At 40.2% G+C, this 25,000-nt stretch overlaps 1 long non-coding RNA gene and 11 other non-coding genes across 12 annotated transcripts; 1 reads left to right on the top strand and 11 right to left on the bottom strand.

Annotated features, from left to right (window-relative positions):
- Window positions 1-3,553: 3,553 nt before the first annotated feature.
- Window positions 3,554-3,626, bottom strand: Trnak-cuu (transfer RNA lysine (anticodon CUU)). The gene has a single exon. It is a non-coding gene; the product is annotated as a tRNA-Lys (tRNA).
- Window positions 3,627-9,163: 5,537 nt separating this feature from the next.
- Trnak-cuu (transfer RNA lysine (anticodon CUU)) lies at window positions 9,164-9,236 on the bottom strand. The gene has a single exon. It is a non-coding gene; the product is annotated as a tRNA-Lys (tRNA).
- Window positions 9,237-9,719: 483 nt separating this feature from the next.
- Trnak-cuu (transfer RNA lysine (anticodon CUU)) lies at window positions 9,720-9,792 on the bottom strand. The gene has a single exon. It is a non-coding gene; the product is annotated as a tRNA-Lys (tRNA).
- Window positions 9,793-14,887: 5,095 nt separating this feature from the next.
- Window positions 14,888-16,602, top strand: LOC143295382 (uncharacterized). The gene is made up of 2 exons (XR_013057012.1): window positions 14,888-15,350; window positions 15,780-16,602. It is a non-coding gene; the product is annotated as an uncharacterized LOC143295382 (long non-coding RNA).
- A 168-nt stretch (window positions 16,603-16,770) lies between these two features.
- Trnak-cuu (transfer RNA lysine (anticodon CUU)) lies at window positions 16,771-16,843 on the bottom strand. Its single transcript has one exon. It is a non-coding gene; the product is annotated as a tRNA-Lys (tRNA).
- Window positions 16,844-18,046: 1,203 nt separating this feature from the next.
- On the bottom strand, window positions 18,047-18,119 carry Trnak-cuu (transfer RNA lysine (anticodon CUU)). Its single transcript has one exon. It is a non-coding gene; the product is annotated as a tRNA-Lys (tRNA).
- Window positions 18,120-18,762: 643 nt separating this feature from the next.
- Window positions 18,763-18,835, bottom strand: Trnak-cuu (transfer RNA lysine (anticodon CUU)). Its single transcript has one exon. It is a non-coding gene; the product is annotated as a tRNA-Lys (tRNA).
- A 487-nt stretch (window positions 18,836-19,322) lies between these two features.
- Window positions 19,323-19,395, bottom strand: Trnak-cuu (transfer RNA lysine (anticodon CUU)). Its single transcript has one exon. It is a non-coding gene; the product is annotated as a tRNA-Lys (tRNA).
- Window positions 19,396-22,560: 3,165 nt separating this feature from the next.
- Window positions 22,561-22,633, bottom strand: Trnak-cuu (transfer RNA lysine (anticodon CUU)). The gene has a single exon. It is a non-coding gene; the product is annotated as a tRNA-Lys (tRNA).
- A 594-nt stretch (window positions 22,634-23,227) lies between these two features.
- Window positions 23,228-23,300, bottom strand: Trnak-cuu (transfer RNA lysine (anticodon CUU)). The gene has a single exon. It is a non-coding gene; the product is annotated as a tRNA-Lys (tRNA).
- A 652-nt stretch (window positions 23,301-23,952) lies between these two features.
- On the bottom strand, window positions 23,953-24,025 carry Trnak-cuu (transfer RNA lysine (anticodon CUU)). The gene has a single exon. It is a non-coding gene; the product is annotated as a tRNA-Lys (tRNA).
- Window positions 24,026-24,557: 532 nt separating this feature from the next.
- On the bottom strand, window positions 24,558-24,630 carry Trnak-cuu (transfer RNA lysine (anticodon CUU)). Its single transcript has one exon. It is a non-coding gene; the product is annotated as a tRNA-Lys (tRNA).
- Window positions 24,631-25,000: the final 370 nt, after the last annotated feature.

The following is a 25,000-nucleotide window of genomic DNA, read 5'->3' on the forward strand; positions in this document are numbered from 1 at the left end:
CAGACAGACAGACAGAGAGAGACAGACAGACAGACAGAGACAGAGACACAGAGAGAGTTGGTGGACTGATCTTTTGACTGGAGAGTGTGAGAGAGAATATGTGTGAGTATATATATATATATATAATGTGTGTGTGTGTGTGTGTGTGTGTGTGTGTGCGTGTGTGTCTTCTATGTGTTGATGTTTACAATCAGATACAAAAAGTATATATATATATATATAAAGAAAATGTAATAATTTATTTAAGAAGAATTTTACATTGGAACCAAACCTGGTTGTTGCATCTTTCATTTACATTAGTGTTGATGTGTGAGAATCCTGTACATGCAATTGTGACAGTTCTTTTCTTCTCCATATCAGTTGCACAGCTTCATAGAATAAACTGTGCCTGTTATAACTGCAGATACAATCAGATTCCAACATTTTACAGTTCCAAACAAAATGGTTTGAAAAGAAAGATAAGTAATTACAATTGCAATCAGACCATGAAGGATAAATCAATTATGTAAGCATGTATTTGTGTTGAACCAACAGTTCTCCAATAGGAAGTACCACAAGTTACAATTGAAAACATCAAAACACACTGATATTATACAATGGTGTGTAAGTTAGCAAACAGTGTTATTAAAACACTGATATACATAATTACAAGTTATTTGGCAAACTCTGTAAGAACAAACTGCTGGGAAATGTTTATTTCAGCTGAAGCTGAAATAAGACAGATAAGTATGATAGGTAGGGAAGTAAAAATGCTATCTGAAATCAGTTGCTTTCCAAACACCAGTCATACTGTTAATATTTGTGATTTGGATGAGAAAATAGTCACACTTAGCTGATGTCTGCATTAATCCCATGACATTTGTATACAGTGAGCATGTGGATGAAGGAGAACATGAAGGAATGACTCTGTGTGTGTGTGTGTGTGTGTGTGTGTGTGTGTTCAGTAGTGTTTGTGTGAATGTTCAGTAGTGCTTTTGTGTGTGGTGTGGTGTGTGTGTGTGTGTGTGTGTGTGTGTGTGTGTGTGTGTAGTAGTGTGAGTGGGTAGTGTGGTTTGTTTGTGTGTGTGTGTGTGTGTTCAGTAATGTTTGTGTGACTGTGAGTGTTCAGTAGTATTTTTGTGTGTGGTGTGGTGTGGTGTGGTGTGTGTGTGTGTGTGTGTGTGTGTGTGTGTGTGTGTGTGTGTTCAGTAGTGTGTGTGTGTGTGTGTGTGTGTGTGTGTGTGTGTGTGTGTGTGTGTGCTTGCACATAATGTGTGGGTGAAAATAAAGTAGAAGTGTGTATTGCTCTAAAAGATATTTGGAAATCCAGTCATCCTTACAATTTCAGGTTGTTGCATCTTTCATTTACATTAGTGTTGATGTGTGAGAATCCTGTACATGCAATTGTGACAGTTCTTTTCTTCTCCACATCAGTGGCACAGCTTCATACCAATAAACTGTGCCTGATATAACTGCAGATGCAATCAGATTCCAACATTTTTCAGTTCCAAACTATGATTTGAAAAGGAAAAAAAGAAATTACAACTGCATTCAGACCATGAAGGAGAAATCAATTATGTAAGCATATATTTGTGTTGAACTAACAGTTCTCCAATATGAAATAACACAAGTTACAACTAAACTGAAAACATCAAAACACACTGATACTAATCAACAGTGTGTAAGTTATCAAACAGTGTTATAAAAAAAACACACACTGATATACATAATGACAAGTCATTTGGCAAACACTGTAAGAACAAACTGCTGGCTAATGTTTATTTCAGGTGAAGGTAGGGGGCTGAAGGTGAAATCAGGCAGGTAAGTCTTTGATTGCACTTAGACCTATGATGGATGATAAGCTATGTCAAAAGACAATCAAATTAGAACTATGACAGGAAGTGAAGTTAAAATGCTATCTGAAATCAGTTGTTTACCAAACACTAATCATACTGTTAATATTTGTTATATGTATGAGAAAATAGTCACACTTAGCGACAGTCAGCATAAATCCCATAATATTTGTATTCTGTCCGCTTACAAACAGTTAGGTTGCTGCTATTGTAAATAGTATTGAGAAAATAGCTCCACATAATAAATAATGCTGCATTCAGTATTTGTTTCACTTGGGGGAAAATAAATTGAAAATCACACTAACCTGCAGTCAGTTTACCACATGTATATATCTCACTTTGTTTTACTCAGCTTAACATATGCTGTATGCCTGCTTACAAACAACTGATTGCTGTTGGGGAATGCCTGAATACCTCGCACACGGGGCGCTGCACGTTTTTGCTGCTTGTCGCGTGAAACTTGCTGCTTCGACGCTCCATGTGCGATGGGCATTACTATGCGTGTGTGTGTGTGTGTGTGTGTGTGTGTGTGTGTGTGTGTGTGTTAGTGACTAAAGGTGAAGTGAGTGGAGGAGTCATTCCCCATATTTCCCACACCAACAGAAGAACCAGATACAAAACAAAGAGGCATCTATAATATAGCCATTAGAAAACAAAACAAACAAAAATCTAACAATACCTTAGAAATCAGAGGCATAACAAGTCAAGAATGATGTGAATGGGACCAAAATTAATTATTGAAAAAAAAGAAAAGAAAAGAAAAAAAAAAAAAGAAACGACCAATGTGGGGCTCGAACCCACGACCCTGGGATTAAGAGTCCCATGCTCTACCGACTGAGCTAACCGGGCAGATACTGTTCTTTAGTCAGGTGAACTCCACTACTGTTCCTCCCAACTGTCTGACCTAACTGACTAACGTGTTATCAACCACTGGGAGTATAGATTAACAGCAGGTTTGAAAGCGATCAAGGTATAGTACTGCACACGTGCGCGCGCGCGCGTGTGTGTGTAGGGGGTCAGGGAGGTGAGGTGAGTGGAGTCATTCACTCTCCTTAATTCCTTCACCAACAGAAGAGTTAGAAAACAAAGAAGCATAGGAAGTAAACATCTCGACTGGCTCCCTGTCTCACACCGAATATAGTACAAGATCAGCACTCTATGTTATAGATGTATTTCACAAAACTGCCCCTTCCTATCTCTGCGGCTGCCTTCAGCTCTACACTCCATCTCGCTCACTACGATCGGCTTCGGATCCACTCTGTTTACGCATACCCAGATTCAAACACTCGACTGTTGGCCGCCGTTCTTTGTCTCTGGACCCTGCAATTGGAATGAACTTCCTCTTTCGCTTCGTCAAGTCTCCACACTTAGCTCTTTCAAGTCTGGCCTTAAAACCCACCACTTCCCAAAATAGCCTCGCTTGCCTGCCCCTTCCTTGTCTTTAGTTTCTACAGTTTTAGAGTTATGCATGCGTGTGAATGACTGGTGCGAAAGTGCTTTGATTTGTCTCTGCACAAGATTCAGCGCTATATAAATAACATTATTATTATTATTATTATTATTATTATTATTATTATTATTATTATTATCATTATTAAATTATGTAGAAAACAAAACAAAACAAAACAAACAAAAAAACTAACTTTTCTGTAGAAATCAGAGGCATAGCAGGAGAAGATTGATACGAAAAAAAAAAGAAAAAAAAAAAAAAAAAAAAGAAACGCCCAATGTGGGGCTCGAACCCACGACCCTGGGATTAAGAGTCCCATGCTCTACCGACTGAGCTAACCGGGCAGATACTGTTCTACAGTCAGGTGAACTCCACTACTGTTCCTCCCAACCGTCTGACCTAATTGACTAACGAGTTATTATCAACCACTGGGAGTATAGATTATCAGCAGGATTGAAAGCGATCAAGGTATAGTACTGCACACGTGAGCGCGTGCCGTGTCTGAGGAGAAGTAGGTGTCACGCGTGCTAAGCGGACGTCCACCCTCACCAAGATACCCCACTACAGACGCCACAACACAACAAGCCCACACAGAAACGAAATTATGTAATGCATTTAATGATTGTGTTTATGTCTATAGATGTATGTAAATAAAAAAAAAATTAAAAAGAAGAACAACAAACACACAAACACACAACCACCACCACCCCACCCCCACCCCCCCAAAAAAAAACGGCAGCAGAACTACAGCTTTAGTCTTGTCACATTTTTTTTTACCACAAGGGCACTGGTAAGTGAGATGTCAAACCATCACTAGAAGCACAGGATAGTCTATTTTTCCCACGATAAAAAAAAACAAAAAAAACCCATTTGAACACAGGAGTGTTGCTGACGCTGGCGGACGGAAGACAGGCCACCAGTATGGAAACGTCAGCGGAGCCCTCAGCGGATCCGTCGCCGGCTCCGAGAGGCGGGTGGTCTAGAGCGACGTGACGTTTCCCCACGATTAGAACGGAGGCACAACACCTCAAGACGCGCGCCAGGCAACTGGAGAAACACTGACGGGACAAGAACAAAAGTCACCCACTGGCCACCGCACAGTGTTCCGTAAACGAACAACGGGTGCTAACATCGAAACACAGATGAAGAACAGTTCCACTGGCAGACATAAAGTCGTTTACAGAGGAAAAAAACAACACGAACATCAGCCACTAAGCGCTGGTTCTACCAATGTCCTTCTCCAAGGACTGACTCCCTTCGAGTGAAACTGGGGACAAACCGGCGAGGAGCATTTGAAGCACTAGAACTCCGCTCACATTGTTCACTCAGCTTCCTATATATTTTTTTTCCCGTTCAGTTGCACGAGACACTTACACACCATAGAAAACATGACGCAACAACACGATCTCACTACGCTCGAATGCAAGGGGAACACGCTCGATAGAAAACACCCTGCACGCGCATTATAAACACACCCGCCTCTAAAAATAACCCAGCGACACACCGGCCCTCCATAAACGTGAAAGAAAAGAAAGAAAGAAAAAAACAACAACAACAAAAAACAGCGGAACCATGATGTCGTCCGTGACAGTAGGAATTGTGTTTAATTAAAAAAAACAAAAATTTCTTATTTTTCAAATTTTAAAAAAAAAACTTTAAACCAAATTTATTTTTTAAAAAACCCTAAAATTTATATCAAAACCTCAAAATGTTGGTTTTTGGGGGTTAATTATAATTTCATTCATTTAAAAACCTTAACCTTTTTAACATTTACTTTTAAATAGAAATTTATTCACTCTTTGCCTTTTTCCCGTAAAAAACAAACAAAAAAAACTAACAACCAGAAAGGGGAAAAAAGTTCCCCAAAAAAAACTTAAAAGAGAAAAACAAAACAACATTTTTAAAAAAAAATTTACAAATAATTTTAGAAAAAAAGGAAAAGAAGATTGACCAATTGGGGGCCGCTAACTTGCCCCCGGGGTTTAAATTTTCCCCGTCAGTTCACGAACTCTTCACAAAAATAAAAACCACTACTTCCCCAATAGGGACCTATGGAAATGACGGTTATAAACCCCCCGGGTTAAAAAATAACCAGGAAAAGGGCCCACAAAATGAAGAAAAAAAGAAAAACAAAAAAAGGAATTATGTCTCTCAACATAAATGTGTTTAATATTTTACCCATTGTTGGCGGTAGACAGTGAGAAGGTTGTGGAAAAAAAGAAAAATTTGGTCGTCTGGGATCGAGAGGAATGTATCTGGGCGGGGGTTTGGGCTCTGTGGGTGGGGGGTTGGTGGCTTTGTGGTGGTGTGGGGGGTTGGTGGAGGGGTTGGGGAGTGGGAAGGGGATTTCCCTCCCGCTTTGGATTTTTCCCCCCCGGGGAAATTTTGCAAAAAGGAAAACAAAAACCAAACAAACCCAAAAATCCCCTTAATGATAAATAAATTTTTTCTATAAAAAATTTTTCTATTATTATCTAAAAAGAAAACAAAATCAATTTTACATTGTTATTTTTTTCTTTTTCATTTATTATTTTCTTTTTTAAAATAATAATATATTTGTTATTTTTTATTAAATTATTTATTATTTTATTTTATATTATTATTTTATTTTTCTTAAAAAAAAAACAAAAAAAAATTTATTTCAAAAGCAAATAATAAATTTAAATTTTTTTTAATTATAAATATTTTTCTAAAAAAAAAAATTTTTATTTTTAATTTTTTTAAAACCTTAAAACCCCCAAATCTCTAAAAATAGTTTTTTGAATTTGTTTTTTATTATAACTTACTATTTTTTTTTTTTTTACCTTAAATTATGATTGTTATAACCATTTTTATTTTAAAGGGGTTTTTTTACTTTCAGTATTTTATCCCTTTCCGTGCCTAAAAAAATAAAATTTTTAATATTTAAACATAATAATATGTTGTGGGGAAACATTTTTAATTTAAAAAAGAAGAAAAAAAAGGAAAAAGAAAACGAGTGGGGCGGGACCACCTGATTGCGTTGTCTGGGGGTTTTGGGGGTCTTTCTCTGTGGGCTCGCCCGTCCTTTTTTGGGGTTGTGTTGTTGTTATGCGGGATAAGGAGGGAAATTACCCCTTAACCCCCAAAAGGAAAGTTAGAAAAAAAAGAGGCGGGTGAAACAAAACAAGAAAAAATGGCCAAACATAAAAATATACTGTAGAAAGAGGCATGCGGGTGGGATTTACAAGGGAACAAAAGTGATAAAAAAAAGAAGAAAGAAAAAGGGCGCCCTTGGGGTCGACCAGACCTGGTATTTGGGGTCCTGCTCTGTGAGCAATCCGGGGCCAATCCGTCAGAGGTGACCCATCGGACCCTATGCGGACTGCCCTTTTATCTTTTCATTTTTTATGATTTTTTTGTTTTTTAATTCAATAAAGGTTATTTTTTAATTCTGAAATTATTTTTTCCATATTATCTAAAAAATTTTTAATTATATTTTTTTTTATTTTTTATTTATTTTTTCTTATTTATTTTTTTATTTTCTTAAAAAAAAATTTTATTTTTTTTTTTTTATTATTTTTTTATTTTATTTTTTATTTTTTTTTTTAAATTTATTTTTTTTTTTTATTTTATAAAAAATTAAATAAATACTATAACATACATATATTATTTAGGACAAAACAAAAAAAAAAAAAAAAAAGAAAAAAAAAAAAGACAGAATGTGGGGCTAAAAAAATGGATAAAAAAAAAGCCCAACGCAAACCAACCGGGGAATAGTTCCTTTGTCATAACCACTACTCCTCCAACGTCGATACCTTTCCTTTTATATATTATTTTTTTTTTTCCTATTTTTTAAAAGATTTTTTTTATTTTGGGATTTATATTTCTTTAAAATTTATTTTATATTAATATTTATGATTATTTGTTTTTGATAAATTATTTTTTTTTAATTTTCATTTTATAAAATAAAATATTTAAACATTTTTTTACTATTTTTTTTCGTAATTTATTGATAAAATTTATTATTTTTTTCATATTTTTTTTTTTGTTTCGAGTGTTTAAAAAAATTTCTTACTCCGGCGGGCGTCGTAGTTGCTGTGGGGGTTTTTTTTAAAGTAAAAGAGAAAAGAACGAAGTGGGGCTGAACCTTCACACTTTAAACCCCTTCCCAACAAATTTAGAAAACGAGGCAAAAAGTAAAAAAAGGAACCACAACCCCCCCAAAAAACTAACAAATTGAACAAGGTTGATAACATGGAAGAAATTTCAGAAAAAAAGAAAGAAAGAAACTGCCCAGGGCGACCCGCTGGGTTAAGAGTCCATGTTTCAATGTCCTAACCCAAAAATGATCTTTAGCAGGTGAACCCGTCGGGGTTCCTTTTGACTTGGACGAAAATATAAAAAAATAGAATAAAAATTTTTTTCAAATCTTTTAAATTATTCATTTTTTGGGTGGTTTGGCTTTTCCAAAATTATTAAATTGATGGTTTAATTTTCAGATTTTTCCTTTATTTTTTAAAAAATTCGGGCCTTTTTTTTCTTTTTATATTTTTGTTTTAATTTTTTTTTTCATTAATTTTTCGCCCATACAAAAACACCAATTGCGGGCTAATTTTAAAGGGTTAGAAAGGGGTTTCAAATTTCTTTAAAAAAAGAAAAAAAGGCCATGTGGGGTCGCCCGAACCAGCTTTTGGGGAGGCCGGGGGTCTGCTGGTAACCGGCGACCGCTTAGCGGGTCATAAAGAGGGGTTAATGCTGAAATTTCCCATTTAATATTAAATATTTTTTCTTATCTTTAAAACCCCATTATTTTTTTATTGTTATTAAAACCCTTTTTAAAATTTATTTTATTTAATATTTTTTCTAAATTTTTTTATTATTTTTTTTTTTTTTTTATTATTTATTATTGTTTTTTTTATTTAATTTTTTTTTAAAATAATTTTATTCAATTTTAAAATTTTTTTATTTATATTTTTTTGTTATTTTATTTATTTTTTATTTATTTATTTTATTTCATTATTTTTTTTTTTTATTTTTCAGTAAAAACAAAAACAAAAAACTAACAATACCTCAGAAAGCGGAGGCATAAAGTCAAGATTGATGGGGAATGGGACTAAAATAATTTTTAAAAAAAAAAAAAAAAAGAAACGCCCAATGGGGGGCCCTCGAACCCCACCCCTGGGTTTTAAGAGTCCCATGCTCTACCGACGAGCATAACCGGGCAGATACTTTCTTTAGTCAGGTGAACTCCACTACTGTCCCTCCCAACTGTCTGACCTAATTGATCAGTTATAAACAAAACACAAAAACAACAAATACTTCAGGAAAGGCGGGGCTAGAAAAAGTAAGGATTGTAATACTCAAAATAATTATTTAAAAAAAAAAAGGAAAAGCCCCTGGGGGGGTTTCGAACCCCCGACCCCCGGGGTTTAAAGTTGCTCAAAACGTTGAGGAATGGGGCATTACTATTCTTTGTCGGGGAATGTTTATGGGGTTTACTGTCTGCCTTTTTCGGTTGTTTTTTGGGGTTGGTTATTGCAGGGGTTGTGGAGAATTTAATTAATTCCCCCCAGGAGGTTGGCAGAGAAGAGGAAGTTTAAAATCAAAACAATCAAAAAAACCAGAAAACACCTCGTTAGACAGAGAAAAGACAGGTTTAAGAATAAAACGGAGAAAATTGCATGTATAAAAAAGGGGGGGGGGGGGGGGGGGGGGGGGGGAAAAAAAATAAAGAAAACCACCCAAAGAAGAGTTAGAAAACAAAGAGGCAGAGGAAGTAGAAAACAAAACAAAAGAAAACAAAACGAAGCAAACAAAAAAACTAACAATACTGTAGAAAACAGAGGCATAGCAGGTGAAGATTAATACGAAAGGAGACAAAATTCTGCTGATAAAAAAAAGAAAGAAAGAAAAAAAGAAACGCCCAATGTGGGGCTCGAACCCACGACCCTGGGATTAAGAGTCCCATGCTCTACCGACTGAGCTAACCGGGCAGATACTGTTCTTTAGTCAGGTGAACTCCACTACTGTTCCTCCTTACTGTCTGACTGAACCCCTTTTATTATTCATATTATTATTATTATTATATTTTTTTTGTATTTCTTTAAAAATCATTTATTTCATTATTTGTTATTTTATTTAATTTCTTTTTTTTTAAATTATTTTATTTCAAATTATCTAAAAAATTATTTATTTATATTTTTTTGTTATTTGTTTTATTTATTTATTCATGTATTTTATTTCATTTGATTTTTATATAAAAAAAAATACTGCAATTTTTTTACATTATTATTATATATTTTTTATTTTATTTTATTTGTTTATTTATTTTATTATTTTATTTCATTCTTTTTTTATTTTTCAGTAGAAAACAAACAAAAAACTAACAATACCTCAGAAAGCAGAGGCATAACAAGTGAAGATTGATGTGAATGGGACTAAAATCAATTAATAAAAAAAAAGAAAAAAAAAAGAAACGCCCAATGTGGGGCTCGAACCCACGACCCTGGGATTAAGAGTCCCATGCTCTACCGACTGAGCTAACCGGGCAGATACTATTCTTTAGTCAGGTGAACTCCACTACTGTTCCTCCTTACTGTCTGACTTAACCCCTTTTATTATTAATATTATTATTATTATTATTATATTTTTTTCTTATTTCTTTAAAAATCATTTATTTTATTATTTGTTATTTTATTTAATTTCTTTTTTTTAAATTTTATTTTATTTCAAATTATCTAAAAAATTATTTATTTATATTTTTTTGTTATTTTGTTTTATATATTTATTCATGTGTTTTATTTCATTTTATTTTTATTAAAAAAAAATTTACTGCTATTTTTTTTACATTATTATTATATATTTTTTGTTATTTTATTTTATTTGTGTCACAACTTGTGACGGCAGTTAGGGCGTGAGGCCCGTCTTCGTTTTCCTCCACCCTCTTCTTTCACTTTCCCTCCTTCTCCCATCCTTCAGTTCGGGTAGAAGTCTCGAATTGCGCACGAACCACGTGCATGCATATTACTCGCTCACCTGAGCGAATATGAAATATTGTTGGGCAGCAACAATATTCGAGGCTTTTGCAGCCCGACTGCCGTAGTGTACGGGTCGTTCCTGTTGTTGGTGGGGTAGCTACCCCGACATCTAGGCACCATACGAAGTGAGGACCGGCTGTTCTCCATGGGAGCCACTTCTGTGTTTCTTCGTCTGTCTTCGTCGTCGTCGTGTCTTGTCGTCGTCGTCGTGTCTTTGTGGTGGTCGTTAGTGTACGCCACCTGTGGCAGGTAAGAAGCCACTTGTCTATTTAGCCTGGTTGTACTTCTGTCAGGGATGTAGGTGTGTAAAGATGTTCGACAAGAAAGAAAGCTGTACGTTAGGTTTTGACACAATCTATTTCGTTAATTACTTGCGTGCTACCACTCGGTGAATATGTACTTTTTCTTGTGTCGGCTAATATTTTTCGCCAATTTTATTGTTATTGAGTTTTAAAATGATACGATTTTACCTTAGTTCACTGTTCTGTAAAACTGGGCGTTGGCCCTGTATGTTTGCTGTAGAGTGCGCGAGTGCCGTATATTACTCCTATAATTCGTCTTGTCAATGGAATTATATTCCAGGTTTTCATTTTGAATGTGCTGTACATTTGGTTTTTGTTAATTATATCGTTAGAATTAGTATTGCTCAGTACGGGGGGAACATTCCGTAATGTTCCAGCTCTCGCTGTGTGCTGTGTGTCCCGGGCCTTTCGTCTGGTGACCCAGATCTTCGCCCCCTCCTGCCCTGTGACTGCTGTCCTGGGTCTTCGCCCTTCCTGCCCTGTGACTGCTGTCCTGGGTGTTCGTCCCCTCCTGTCCTGTGACTGCTGTCCTGGGTGTTCGTCCCCTCCTGCCCTGTGACTGCTGTCCTGGGTGTTCGTCCCCTCCTGCCCTGTGACTGCTGTCCTGGGTCTTCGTCCCCTCCTGCCCTGTGACTGCTGTCCTGGGTCTTCGCCCCTTTCTGCCCTGTGACTGGTGTCCTGGGTCTTCGTCCCCTCCTGCCCTGTGACTGCTGTCCTGGGTGTTCGTCCCCTCCTGCCCTGTGACTGCTGTCCTGGGTGTTCGTCCCCTCCTGCCCTGTGACTGCTGTCCCGGGTGTTCGTCCCCTCCTGCCCTGTGACTGCGGTCCTGGGTCTTCGCCCCTTCCTGCCCTGTGACTGCGGTCCTGTGTTCCGGGCCTTTTGACTTGCAGCCTGGTCCATTGCTTGGCACTGTATGCCGAGTCCTGGCACCTAGGCCTTTTGACCGGGGGCTTGTGCCTTGGGTCGGACCCGCCGAAGTTTGCCTGGGCCGTGTGTCAGTTTTTTGTTTTGTTTTTTGTTGTTGTTGTTTTTTAGAACAAAACTTCCTGAATCCGCCAAAGACTAAAGCACGAACATCTGTGTACCAGTCCTGGTTTAGGGGTGATTTGTCTTCTCCTTGAGTGTGTGTGTGGAAAATTGCTTTTGATTGCATTTGAGATAATCGGTAGTTTTGTATGCGACTTCTGTTCGTTTCGTGTTTTTTTTTGTTTTGTAGTTATGGTAGTTATGCAGTTGTTTTTGTTTATTTCGCATGTATAGGCTGTGTGTGTAAGGTTGCGTGAGTGGGACAGACAGAGCGGAAGAGAATAAATTTTGTGTGGAAGGGAAATATCTGTATTCTGTGTTTGTGTTGTCGGGTGAACTGGGTTGGGTGTTAGGTTTTAAAATAGTTCTCGACCTCTTCCCTAGGGGGGTCGTGACAATGGTGGAGATGCGGGGTACCAGATTCTAGGGAATGTAATGCGGGTTGGGGGATAGGGTGTGACCGTCTTGTTCGTCTACGTTTCATGTTGCAGGCATTTCGTTTTGGTTAGCTTTTGTGGAGGTGATTAAGGTTGTTAGATTGTTAGGTTCTTACTGTTGGACGGTTGTGAGTGAAGTGGGGACCTGGAGTTAGTGACTTAGAGACTTAATCTTAATTCAAGTTTTGTGTAGTTGCTGCACATTGTGATAAGAAAACATGCCCGTAACACGAAAAACTACTGCGGCCTCTACTCCTAGTTCGGGGTCACGGGGGGTCAGGGCAGAAGGCAGCCCACCTTCTCTGAGTGCTGAAAAAAAGACTGAATTGTCCGGATGGATTCAGGGCCACCTGAAGGAGGCTAATCCTGAGGGGGCTTTCGATGAAGGCTTGAAGAGTGAGTCTGAGTCCGTACCTTCTCAGGACATGTACTCAAAGTTCAGGGTGTTGGGCACTGACTTAGGTTTGTCTGGAGAGGCGTTGGCCCGGTTTGTGGTTGATGCAGTAGCCAGGGAGGAAGAGCGTCAGGCTAGGGAGGAAGAAAGTACAGGCAATGGAAGGATAGAAAAGAAGAAGAGTATAGGAAGAAAAAAGATGAGGAGGAAAGATTGTACAGGGAAATGAAGGACGAGGAAATGAAACAGTTAAGAGAGGAGGAAAGACGTAGATTCGAGAGGAAAATGGAACTGCGCCAGGAAGAGCTAGAAGCTCACACGGCTCAGCAGTTTCCACTTGTACCGTATGATGGGGAAGACGATTTCGATAGCTTCCTTAACCACTTTGAGAGAGTGGCAGGGTTAAATAAGTGGAAGCGTAGCTCCTGGGCAGCCCGCCTGGTGGCCCTTTTGCAGGGTCGGGCGAGAGATGCCTGCCTACGGTTACAACCAGAACAACTACACGATTATGACATCTTAAAAGCAGCTCTGCTTCATGAATTCCGCCTGGATGCAGATTCCTACCGCAAACGGTTCCGTTCAATGCGGAAATTAGCGGAAGAGACGTTTGATCAGTTTCTGGGCAGGCTGAAGGTTTGTTTCTCCCGGTGGTGTGTGGCCGCTGGACGTGATGAATCGAAGGCAGACGACATTAAAGATCTGGTCCTTCAGGAGCAGTTCTTGACCACACTCAATCCCGATCTCGTTACTGAAGTTCGGCGTGAGGAACCCAACAGAGTCGAGGACGTTGCCCATATCACTACTAAAATTGTTAATGCTCGGAGAGCAGGTCGCATGGCGGAAGCTGAATTTCGAGTTTCCAAAAAAGGTTGTAGGGTTTCCGACCGCAGTTTCAATCTGGGCGCGGAGAAAAAAGGACCTCCACATGGGTCAGGGGATTCAGCTCCAAGCAACGTAAAGGGAAGAGACTCTACAAGAATACCTGCCTGCTTCAACTGCGGGAAGCCAGGTCACTTGGCCAAAGAGTGCCGGCAACCCAAGAGAGTCTCACTCATTGCTCATGTCTCATCTGTGCAGGGTGTTGGTGCAATGACCCCGACGCTTTGCACGTCTTGTGCTTCCAAGCAGTACTCGCCTCGCTGCGAGGTTTCTGTCAATGGCCACACAGTGCAAGCTTTACGCGACACGGGAGCCCAGTTGATTGTTGTAGCCAGGCGACTCGTAAGACCTGACTGTTTTACCGGGGCCACAGTTCGCGTGGTGTTGGCAGAGTCAAGGTGCTCCTCAGTTCTGCCCATCGCCAGGGTGGACTTTCAGTCCCCGTTCATACAGGGCGTTTTGGACGTGGCTGTCATGGAGTCTCCTGTTGAGGAAGTTCTCATTGGGAATTGTGCCTGGAGAGGGGACGGCTCTTCAATGGTCGTGCCCGTCTATGCTGATCCCAGCCTTGTGGGCGCCGTTCAAACTAGAGCCCAGGCTGCAGCAAATGCCAAACCCTTGCCTCCCCTGCCCGTCAAGGATATTCAGATCCATGTGTCACGGGAAGACTTACAGCACCAGCAAAATGACGATCCTGATTTTCATCAGGCACGTGATAGGGCTGGTTCAGGCCTTTTACAGAAAACCCCTTCAGGCAAGGTCTCTTATTTTAAAAAGCATGGGGTGCTGATGCGGCAGTTTAAAGATCACAGAGGCCAGGCGACCCAGATCTGTGTACCGAAGCCTTTGCGTTCCACAGTGCTACGCCTGGGCCATGAGGCTCCAATGTCTGGTCATTTGGGGTTTAGGCGGACGCAACAGAGAATATTTCCTCATTTCTATTGGCCAGGTATGTGCGGGGACATCAAACGCTTAGTTCTTTCCTGCGACAGGTGCCAAAAAACTGTACCAAAAGGGCGGGTTCCCAGAGTGCCTTTAGTTAAAATGCCTCTGATGACTGAACCCTTCAGCCGAGAGGAATTATCCCACGATCGAGAGAGAATGCTTGGCGCTCGTGTGGGGCATACAAAAGTTCGAGCCATACCTGTACGGCAAACCATTTGTCGTCCAGACCGATCATGCCCCTCTGCAATACCTGGATAGAGCAAAAACGGTCAGCGGCAGACTGACACGGTGGGCGCTGCAGCTCCAGCCTTTCTCCTTCACAGTGCAAGTTATCCCTGGAAGAGAAAATGTTGGAGCCGACTATCTCAGTCGTCTGCCGGAGCAAGAATCGGGATTTCCCGAAAAGTGATTTCGGCAGTGTTCGTCAAGGAAGAGTATGCGCAGTCCCATTTGACTTCGGCACGTACCTGTATATTCTACTCTTAAAGTTAAGACAGCATTTGTATAAATTTCTCTTCTCTTGTTCCGGTCTGGACAAACAGTTTTTGTTTTGGTAACTGTCCTTGACCACTAATAGACGTCCGGGAATGCGGAAGGGCAGGGCGAGAGTTGTCACGTGTGTCTGCCTGTCCGTCAGTCGTTGTGACGGTGTGTTTAAGTTCCAAACGTGAAGTTTGAACTTGAATGGGGGGTATTGTCACAACTTGTGACGGCAGTTAGGGCGTGAGGCCCGTCTTCGTTTTCCTCCACCCTCTTCTTTCACTTTCCCTCCTTCTCCCATCCTTCAGTTCGGGTAGAAGTCTCGAATTGCGCACGAACCACGTGCATGCATATTACTCGCTCACCTGAGCGAATATGAAATATTGTTGGGCAGCAACAATATTCGAGGCTTTTGCAGCCCGACTGCCGTAGTGTACGGGTCGTTCCTGTTGTTGGTGGGGTAGCTACCCCGACATCTAGGCACCATACGAAGTGAGGACCGGCTGTTCTCCATGGGAGCCACTTCTGTGTTTCTTCGTCTGTCTTCGTCTGTCTTCGTCGTCGTCGTGTCTTTGTGGTGGTCGTTAGTGTACGCCACCTGTGGCAGGTAAGAAGCCACTTGTCTATTTAGCCTGGTTGTACTTCTGTCAGGGATGTAGGTGTGTAAAGATGTTCGACAAGAAAGAAAGCTGTACGTTAGGTTTTGGCACAATCTATTTCGTTAATTACTCGTGTGCTACCACCGAGTGAATATGTACTTTTTCTTGTGTCGTCTAATATTTTCGCCAATTTTATTGTTATTGAGTTTTAAAATGATACGATTTTACCTTAGTTCACTGTTGGGTAAAATTGGGCGTTGGCTCTGTATGATAGGTGTAGAGAGTGCGAGTGCCGTATATTACTCCTATAATTCGTCTTGTCAATGGAATTATATTCCAGGTTTTCATTTTGAATGTGCTGTACATTTGTTTTTTGTTAATTATATCGTTAGAATTAGTACTGCTCAGTACGGGGGGAACATTCCGTAATGTTCCAGCTCTCGCTGTGTGCTGTGTGTCCCGGGCCTTTCGTCTGGTGACCCAGATCTTCGCCCCTCCTGCCCTGTGACTGCTGTCCTAGTCTTCACTCCTTCCTGCCCTGTGACTGCTGTCCTGGGTGTTCGTCCCCTCCTGCCCTGTGACTGCTGTCCTGGGTGTTCGTCCCCTCCTGCCCTGTGACTGCTGTCCTGGGTGTTCGTCCCCTCCTGCCCTGTGACTGCGGTCCTGGGTCTTCGCCCCTTCCTGCCCTGTGACTGGTGTCCTGTGTTCCGGGCCTTTTGACTTGCAGCCTGGTCCATTGCTTGGCACTGTATGCCGAGTCCTGGCACCTAGGCCTTTTGACCGGGGGCTTGTGCCTTGGGTCGGACCCGCCGAAGTTTGTCTGGGCCGTGTGTCAGTTTTTTTTTTGTTTTTTGTTGTTGTTGTTTTTTTAGAACAAAACTTCCTGAATCCGCCAAAGACTAAAGCACGAACATCTGTGTACCAGTCCTGGTTTAGGGGTGATTTGTCTTCTCCTTGAGTGTGTGTGTGGAAAATTGCTTTTGATTGCATTTGAGATAATCGGTAGTTTTGTATGCGACTTCTGTTCGTTTCGTGTTTTTTTTGTTTTGTAGTTATGGTAGTTATGTAGTTGTTTTTGTTTATTTCGCATGTATAGGCTGTGTGTGTAAGGTTGCGTGAGTGGGACAGACAGAGCGGAAGAGAATAAATTTTGTGTGGAAGGGAAATATCTGTATTCTGTGTTTGTGTTGTCGGGTGAACTGGGTTGGGTGTTAGGTTTTAAAATAGTTCTCGACCTCTTCCCTAGGGGGGTCGTGACAATTTGTTTATTTATTTTATTATTTTATTTCATTATTTTTTATTTTTTATTTTTCAGTAGAAAACAAACAAAAAACTAACAATACCTCAGAAAGCAGAGGCATAACAAGTCAAGATTGATGTGGATGGGACTAAAATCAATTAATAAAGAAAAAAAGAAAGAAAAAGAAACGCCCAATGTGGGGCTCGAACCCACGACCCTGGGATTAAGAGTCCCATGCTCTACCGACTGAGCTAACCGGGCAGATACTGTTCTTTAGTCAGGTGAACTCCACTACTGTTCCTCCCAACTGTCTGACGTAATTGACTAACGTTGTTATCAACCACTGGGAGTATAGATTATCAGCAGGGTTGAAAGCTATCAAGGTATAGTACTGCGCACGTGAGCGCGTGCTGTGTCTGAGGAGAAGTAGGAATTGTGTTCAATGTCTCATCACACATACTAATGATCAGTTGTAGACATGTGTACGCCAGTGCGTGCGTGCGGTATTGACAGATGACAGAAGAGAGAGATAGAAAACAAAGCAGCATAGGAAGTGTGGTTCGTCCGAGGACGATCGACGAGGACCATCTAGTCATATTGGGGGTGGGTGGGTTGGGGTCTGTGGGTGCGCAGATGACTTGTCAGGCCAATCCGTGCCCGGAAGGTTCTGACGCAGTGTGGACAGGGGATGGTGGCGGCTGTCGGGGGACTTGCTGGCACTGCTTTTCCTGGCCTGTCTGTGTTGCTCTGCTGCAGCGATTCTGTTGGCCTCACAGGATTTGGCGCCTTTGTGGACAGCTGAACGCCACTTTGGTCTGTCCATTGCATTCAGCTCCCATGTGTCGTGGCTGATGTTGAAGGCCTTCAGAGAAGCTTTCAGAGTGTCTTTGAAGCGCTTCTTTTGGCCTCCATGGGAGCGTTTGCCATGTTGGAGTTCGCCGGACAGCAGTTTCGTGGGGAGCCGGTGGTCTGGCATGTGAACTACATGGCCTGCCCAGCACAGCTGGGCCTGCATCAAGATGGTGTAGATGCTGGGCAAGTTTGCACGAGTGAACAGGTATACTGTTCTTAGTCAGGTGAACTCCACTACTGTTCCTCCTTACTGTCTGACTTAAACCCTTTTATTACTAAATATTATTATTATTACTATTATTATCATCATCATCATTGTATTTTTTTTATATTTCTTTAAAATTCAATTATTTTATTATTTGTTATTTTATTTAATTTCTTTTTTCATTTTATTATTTTATTTCAAATTATCTAAAAATTTATTTATTTATATTTTTTTGTTATTTTATTTATTTATTTATTTATCTTATTTTATTTCATTATTTTTTTATTTTTCAGTATAAAACAAAACAAACAAAAAACTAACAATACCTCAGAAAGCGGAGGCATAAAAAGTCAAGATTGATGTGAATGGGACTAAAATGAATTATTAATAAAGAAAAAAAAAAGAAACGCCCAATGTGGGGCTCGAACCCACGACCCTGGGATTAAGAGTCCCATGCTCTACCGACTGAGCTAACCGGGCAGATACTATTCTTTAGTCAGGTGAACTCCACTACTGTTCCTCTCAACTGTCTGACCTAATTGACTAACGAGTTGTTATCAACCACTGGGAGTATGGATTATCAGCAGGGTTGAAAGCGATCAAGGTATAGTACTGCGCACGTGAGCGCGTGCTGTGTCTGAGGAGAAGTAGGAATTTTGTTTAATATCTCATCACACATACTAATCATCAGTTGTAGACATGTGTACGCGAGTGCGTGCGTGCGTTATTGACAGATGACAGACAGGTTATAAGTAGAGCTCAAAACGTTTGAGGAGTGGTGCATGTGACTACTTGCATGCGTGTGTCGTGTGTGTGTGTGTGGGTGGGTGTGCGTGTGCGTGCGTGTGTGTGCGTGCGTGTGTGTGTGTGTGTGTGTGTGTGTGTGTGTGTATGTGTCAGGGAGGTAAGGTGAGTGGAGCAATTCACTCCCCTTAATTCCTTCACCAACAGAAGAGTTAGAAAACAAAGAGGCAGAGGAAGTAGAAAACAAAAAAGAAAACAAAACGACGAAAACAAAAAAAACTAACAATACTGTAGAAAACAGAGGCATAGCAGGTGAAGATTGATACGAAAGGAGACAAAATTCTGCTGATAAAAAAAAAGAAAGAAAGAAAAAAAGAAACGCCCAATGTGGGGCTCGAACCCACGACCCTGGGATTAAGAGTCCCATGCTCTACCGACTGAGCTAACCGGGCAGATACTGTTCTTTAGTCAGGTGAACTCCACTACTGTTCCTCCTTACTGTCTGACTGAACCCCTTTTATTATTCATATTATTATTATTATATTTTTTTTGTATTTCTTTAAAAATCATTTATTTCATTATTTGTTATTTTATTTGATTTCTTTTTTTAAAAATTATTTTATTTCAAATTATCTAAAAATTTATTTATTTATATTTTTTTGTTATTTGTTTTATTTATTTATTCATGTATTTTATTTCATTTTATTTTTATATAAAAAAAATTACTGCTATTTTTTTACATTATTATTATATATTTTTTGTTATTTTATTTTATTTGTTTATTTATTTTATTATTTTATTTCATTATTTTTTATTTTTCAGTAGAAAACAAACAAAAAACTAACAATACCTCAGAAAGCAGAGGCATAACAAGTCAAGATTGATGTGAATGGGACTAAAATCAATTAATAAAAAAAAAGAGAAGAAAAAAAAAAGAAACGCCCAATGTGGGGCTCGAACCCACGACCCTGGGATTAAGAGTCCCATGCTCTACCGACTGAGCTAACCGGGCAGATACTGTTCTTTAGTCAGGTGAACTCCACTACTGTTCCTCCCAACTGTCTGACCTAATTGACTAACGTTGTTATCAACCACTGGGAGTATGGATCATCAGCAGGATTGAAAGCGATCAAGGTATAGTACTGCGCACGTGAGCGCGTGCTGTGTCTGAGGAGAAGTAGGAATTGTGTTTAATGTCTCATCACACATACTGATGATCAGTTGTAGACATGTGTACGCCAGTGTGTGCGTGCGGTATTGACAGATGACAGAAGAGAGAGATAGAAAACAAAGAAGCATAGGAAGTGTGGTTCGTCCGATGACGATCGACGAGGACCATCTGGTGATCATGGGGGTGGGTGGGTTGGGCTCTGTGGGTGCGCAGATGACTGGTCAGGCCAATCCGTGCCCGGAAGGTTCTGACACAGTGTGGACAGGGGATGGTGGCGGCTGTCGGGGGACTTGCTGGCACTGCTTTTCCTGGCTTGTCTGTGTTGCTCTGCTGCAGCGATTCTGTTGGCCTCACAGGATTTGGCGCCTTTGTGGACAGCTGAACGCCACTTTGGTCTGTCCATTGCATTCAGCTCCCATGTGTCGTGGCTGATGTTTAAGGCCTTCAGAGAAGCTTTCAGAGTGTCTTTGAAGCGCTTCTTTTGGCCTCCATGGGAGCGCTTGCCATGTTGGAGTTCGCTGTACAGCAGTTTCGTGGGGAGCCGGTGGTCTGGCATGTGAACTACATGGCCTGCCCAGCGCAGCTGGGCCTGCATCAAGATGGTGTAGATGCTGGGCAAGTTTGCACGAGTGAGCACCTCTGTGTCAGGGATCTTCTCTTGCCACTTTATGCTAAGAAGTTTTCTGAGGCTGGTGATGTGGAAGTGGTTCAGCTTTTTGGCGTGGCGTTTGTACACCGTCCATGATTCACATCCACAGAGCAGTGTGGTGAGAACTACTGTCTACAAACGCCACGCCAAAAAGCTGAACCACTGATAGGAAGTTAAAAGCAAAAGAAAACAAAACAAAGGAAACAGAAAGCCACCCCCCCCCCCCCACCCCCCCAAAAAAAAGCTAACACCGTAGAAATCAAAGGTATAGCAGGAGAAGATTGATGCGAAAGGAGAGAAAATTTTAGTACCAAAAAAACAAACAAACAAACAAAAAAAAAAAAAACAAAAAAACCGCCCTATGTGGGGCTCGAACTCACGACCCTGGGATTAAGAGTCCCATGCTCTACTGACTGAGCTAACCGGGCAGATACTGTTCTTAGACAGGTGAACTCCACTACTGTTCCTCCTGACTGTCTGACTTAACCCTATTATTATCATGGTGATGATTATTATCATTATTAATAAAAAAAAAATTTCATTTATTTATTTCACTATTATTATTATTATTATTGTCACGCGTGCTAAAGCGGACGTGCACCCTCCCCAAGATACCCCACTACAGACGCCACAACACAACAAGCCCACACAGAAACGAAATTATGTAATGCATTTAATGATTGTGTGTATATGTCTATATATGTATGTAAATAAAAAAAAATGTAAAAAAAATTATCAAGAGCCTACAAAAACAAACAACAGCAACCCCCAAAAAAAAGAACAACAAAAAAACAAAAACAACAACAACAACAAAAAAACAACAAAAAACGGCAGCAGAACTATGATCTTCCACAGTCCCTCTCTACTCACGGTGTCGAAGGCCTTAGTGAGGTCGACATAGGTGGAGAACAGATCAGCATTTTGCTCCTGACATTTCTCTTGCAGCTGCCTTGCAGCAAACACCATGTCGGTGGTTCCGCGCTCTTTCCGGAATCCACATTGGCTCTCAGGCAAATGACCTTGGTCAAGGTGTGCTGTGAGGCAGTTTAGTAGGATCCTGGCAAGTATCTTGCCTGCGATGGAGAGCAAGGAAATGCCCCGATGGTTATCACAGGCTTGCCGGTTCCCCTTTCGCTTGTACAAGTGAATGATGGATGCATCTTTGAAATCCTGGGGGATTGGCTCTTCTTTCCACATGAGTGAGTACAGCTGATGGAGCTTCTCAGTCAGCACAGTGCCTCCATCCTTGTAGACCTCTGCTGGTATGGAGTCTGAGCCAGGTGCTTTGCCACTGGATAGCAGACGGATTGCTTTCTGGGTCTCAAGAAGTGTTGGCGGATCGTCCAATTTTGTTTAACGTCTCATCACACATACTAATGATCAGTTGTAGACATGTGTACGCGAGTGCGTGCGTGCGATATTGACAGATGACAGAAGAGTGAGATAGAAAACAAAGAAGCATAGGAAGTGTGGTTCGTCCGTCGGGATCGACGAGGACCATCTAGTCATCCTGGGGGTGGGTGGGTTGGGCTCTGTGGGTACGCAGATGACTGGTCAGGCCAATCCCCACCCGGAAGGTTCTGACACAGCGTGGACAGGGGATGGTGACGGCTGTCGGGGACTTGCTGGCACTGCTTTTCCTGGCCTGTGTGTTGCTCTGCTGCAGCGATTCTGTTGGCCTCATGGGATTTGGCGCCTTTGTGGACAGCTGAACGCCACTTTGGTCTGTCCATTGCATTCAGCTCCCATGTGTCGTGGCTGATGTTTAAGGCCTTCAGAGAAGCTTTCAGAGTGTCTTTGAAGCGCCTCCATGGGAGCGCTTGTCATGTTGGAGTTCGCTGTACAGCAGTTTCGTGGGGAGCCGGTGGTCTGGCATGTGAACTACATGGCCTGCCCAGCGCAGCTGGGCCTGCATCAAGATGGTGTAGATGCTGGGCAAGTTTGCACGAGTGAGCACCTCTGTGTCAGAGATCTTCTCTTGCCACTTTATGCTGAGAAGTTTTCTGAGGCTGGTGATGTGGAAGTGGTTCAGCTTTTTGGCGTGACATTTGTACACTGTCCATGATTCACATCCATAGAGCAGTGTGTTGAGAACTACTGTCTACAAACGCCACGCCAAAAAGCTGATCCACTGATAGGAAGTAGAAAGCAAAAGAAAACAAAAGAAAGAAAACACCCCCCCCCCACCCCACCCACCCCCCGCCTCCCCCCCAAAAAAACAACAACAAAAAAAAACCCCAAACAAAAACAAAAAAACAACAAAAACAACTAACACCGTAGAAATCAGAGGTATAGCAGGAGAAGATTGATGCAAAAGGAGACAAAATTTTATATAAAAAAAAAACGAAAAAAAAAAACGCCCAATGTGGGGCTCGAACCCACGACCCTGGGATTAAGAGTCCCATGCTCTACCGACTGAGCTAACCGGGCAGATACTGTTCTTAGACAGGTGAACTCCACTACTGTTCCTCCTTACTGTCTGACTTAACCCCTTTTATTATTATTATTATTATTATGATTATTATCATAATTATTAATTTAAAAAAAAATTATTTCATTTATTTCATTATTATTATTATTATTATTATTATTATTATTATTATTATTATTATTATTATCATTATCATCATCATCATTATTATATTTTTTTATATTTATTTAAAATCCATTTATTTTATTTTGTTATTTTATTTTATTTCTTTATTTTATTATTTTATTTCAAATTATCTAAAAATTTACTTATATATCCTTTTTTTGCTATTTTGTTTTATTTATTAATTCATTTATTTTATTTCATTTAAAAAAAAATTACTGTTATTTTTTTTTTTACATTATTATTATACTTTTTTGTTATTTTATTTAATTAATTTATTTTATTTTATTTTATTTCATTTTTTTTCTTTTTTGTTTTTCAGTTGAAAACAAAACAAACAAAAAACTAACAATACCTTAGAAAGCGGAGGCATAACAAGTCAAGACTGATGTGAATGGGACTAAAATCAATTATTAAAGAAAAAAAAGAAACGCCCAATGTGGGGCTCGAACCCACGACCCTGGGATTAAGAGTCCCATGCTCTACCGACTGAGCTAACCGGGCAGATACTGTTCTTTAGTCAGGTGAACTCCACTCCTGTTCCTCTTAACCGTCTGACCTAATTGACTAACGTTGTTATCAACCACTGGGAGTATAGATTATCAGCAGGACTGAAAGCGATCAAGGTATAGTACTGCACACGTGAGCGCGTGCTGTGTCTGAGGAGAAGTAGGAATTGTGTTTAATGTCTCATCACACATACTAATGATCAGTTGTAGACATGTGTACGCGAATGCGTGCGTGCGTTATTGACAGATGACAGACATATGATAAGCAAAGCTCAAAACGTTCGAGGAGTGGTGAATGTGACTGTTTGCGTGCGTGTATGTAAGTACGTGTGTGTGTGTGCGCGCGCGCGCCTGCGTGCGTGCGTGCGTGTGTGTGTGTGTGTGTGTGTGTGTGTGTGTGTGTGTGTGTTTAGGGGGTCAGGGAGGTGAGATGAGTGGAACAATTCATTCCCCTTGATTCTTTCACGAACAGAAGAGTGAGATAGAAAACAACGAAGCACAGGTAGAAAGCAAAACAAATCAAAGCAAACAACAACAACAACAACAAACCCAAAATAAACTAACACCATAGAAATCGAGGTATAGCAGGTGAAGATTGATGCGAAAGGAGACAAAATTCTATATAAAAAGAAAAAGAAAAAAAGAAACGCCCAATGTGGGGCTCGAACCCACGACCCTGGGATTAAGAGTCCCATGCTCTACCGACTGAGCTAACCGGGCAGATACTGTTCTTAGTCAGGTGAACTCCACTACTGTTCCTCCTTACTGTCTGACTTAACCCCTTTTATTATTATTATTATTATGATTATTATTATGATTATTATCATTAAAAAAAAATTATTTATTTATTTCATTATTATTATCATTATTATTATTATTATCATTATATCTTTATTTTTCTTTAAAATTCATTATTTTATTTATTTTATTTTATTTCTTTATTTTATTATTCTATTTCAAATCATCTAAAAATTTACTTTTTTTTGGTTATTTTGTTTTATTTATTTATTAATTTACTTTATTCTTATCTAATTTTTTTTTACATTATTATTTTTCTTCTTCTTATAATTCTATTTTACTTATTTAATTATTTAGTTTCATTTTATTTCATTTTTTTTCATTTTCAGTAGAAAACAAAACAAACAAAAAACTAACAATACCTTAGAAAGTGGAGGCATAAGTGAAGATTGATGTGAATGGGACTAAAATCAATTATTTAAAAAAAAAAAAAGAAAAAAAAAAGAACAAGAAACGCCCAATGTGGGGCTCGAACCCACGACCCTGGGATTAAGAGTCCCATGCTCTACCGACTGAGCTAACCGGGCAGATACTGTTCTTTAGTCAGGTGAACTCCACTACTGTTCCTCTCAACTGTCTGACCTAATTGACTAACGTTGTTATCAACCACTGGGAGTATAGATTATCAGCAGGATTGAAAGCGATCAAGGTATAGTACTGCACACGTGAGCGCGTGCTGTGTCTGAGGAGAAGTAGGAATTGTGTTTAACGTCTCATCACACATACTAATGATCAGTTGTAGACATGTGTACGTGAGTGCGTGCATGCGTTATTGACAGATGACAGACAGGTTATAAGTACAGCTCAAAATGTTGAGGAGTCGTGAATGTGACTGTTTGCGTGCGTGTATGTAAGTGCGTGCGTGTGCGTGCGCTCGCGCGTGCACTGTGTGTATGT

Source organism: Babylonia areolata, chromosome 20, assembly GCF_041734735.1.
Source record: "Babylonia areolata isolate BAREFJ2019XMU chromosome 20, ASM4173473v1, whole genome shotgun sequence".
Classification (NCBI taxonomy): Eukaryota; Metazoa; Mollusca; class Gastropoda; order Neogastropoda; family Buccinidae; genus Babylonia; species Babylonia areolata.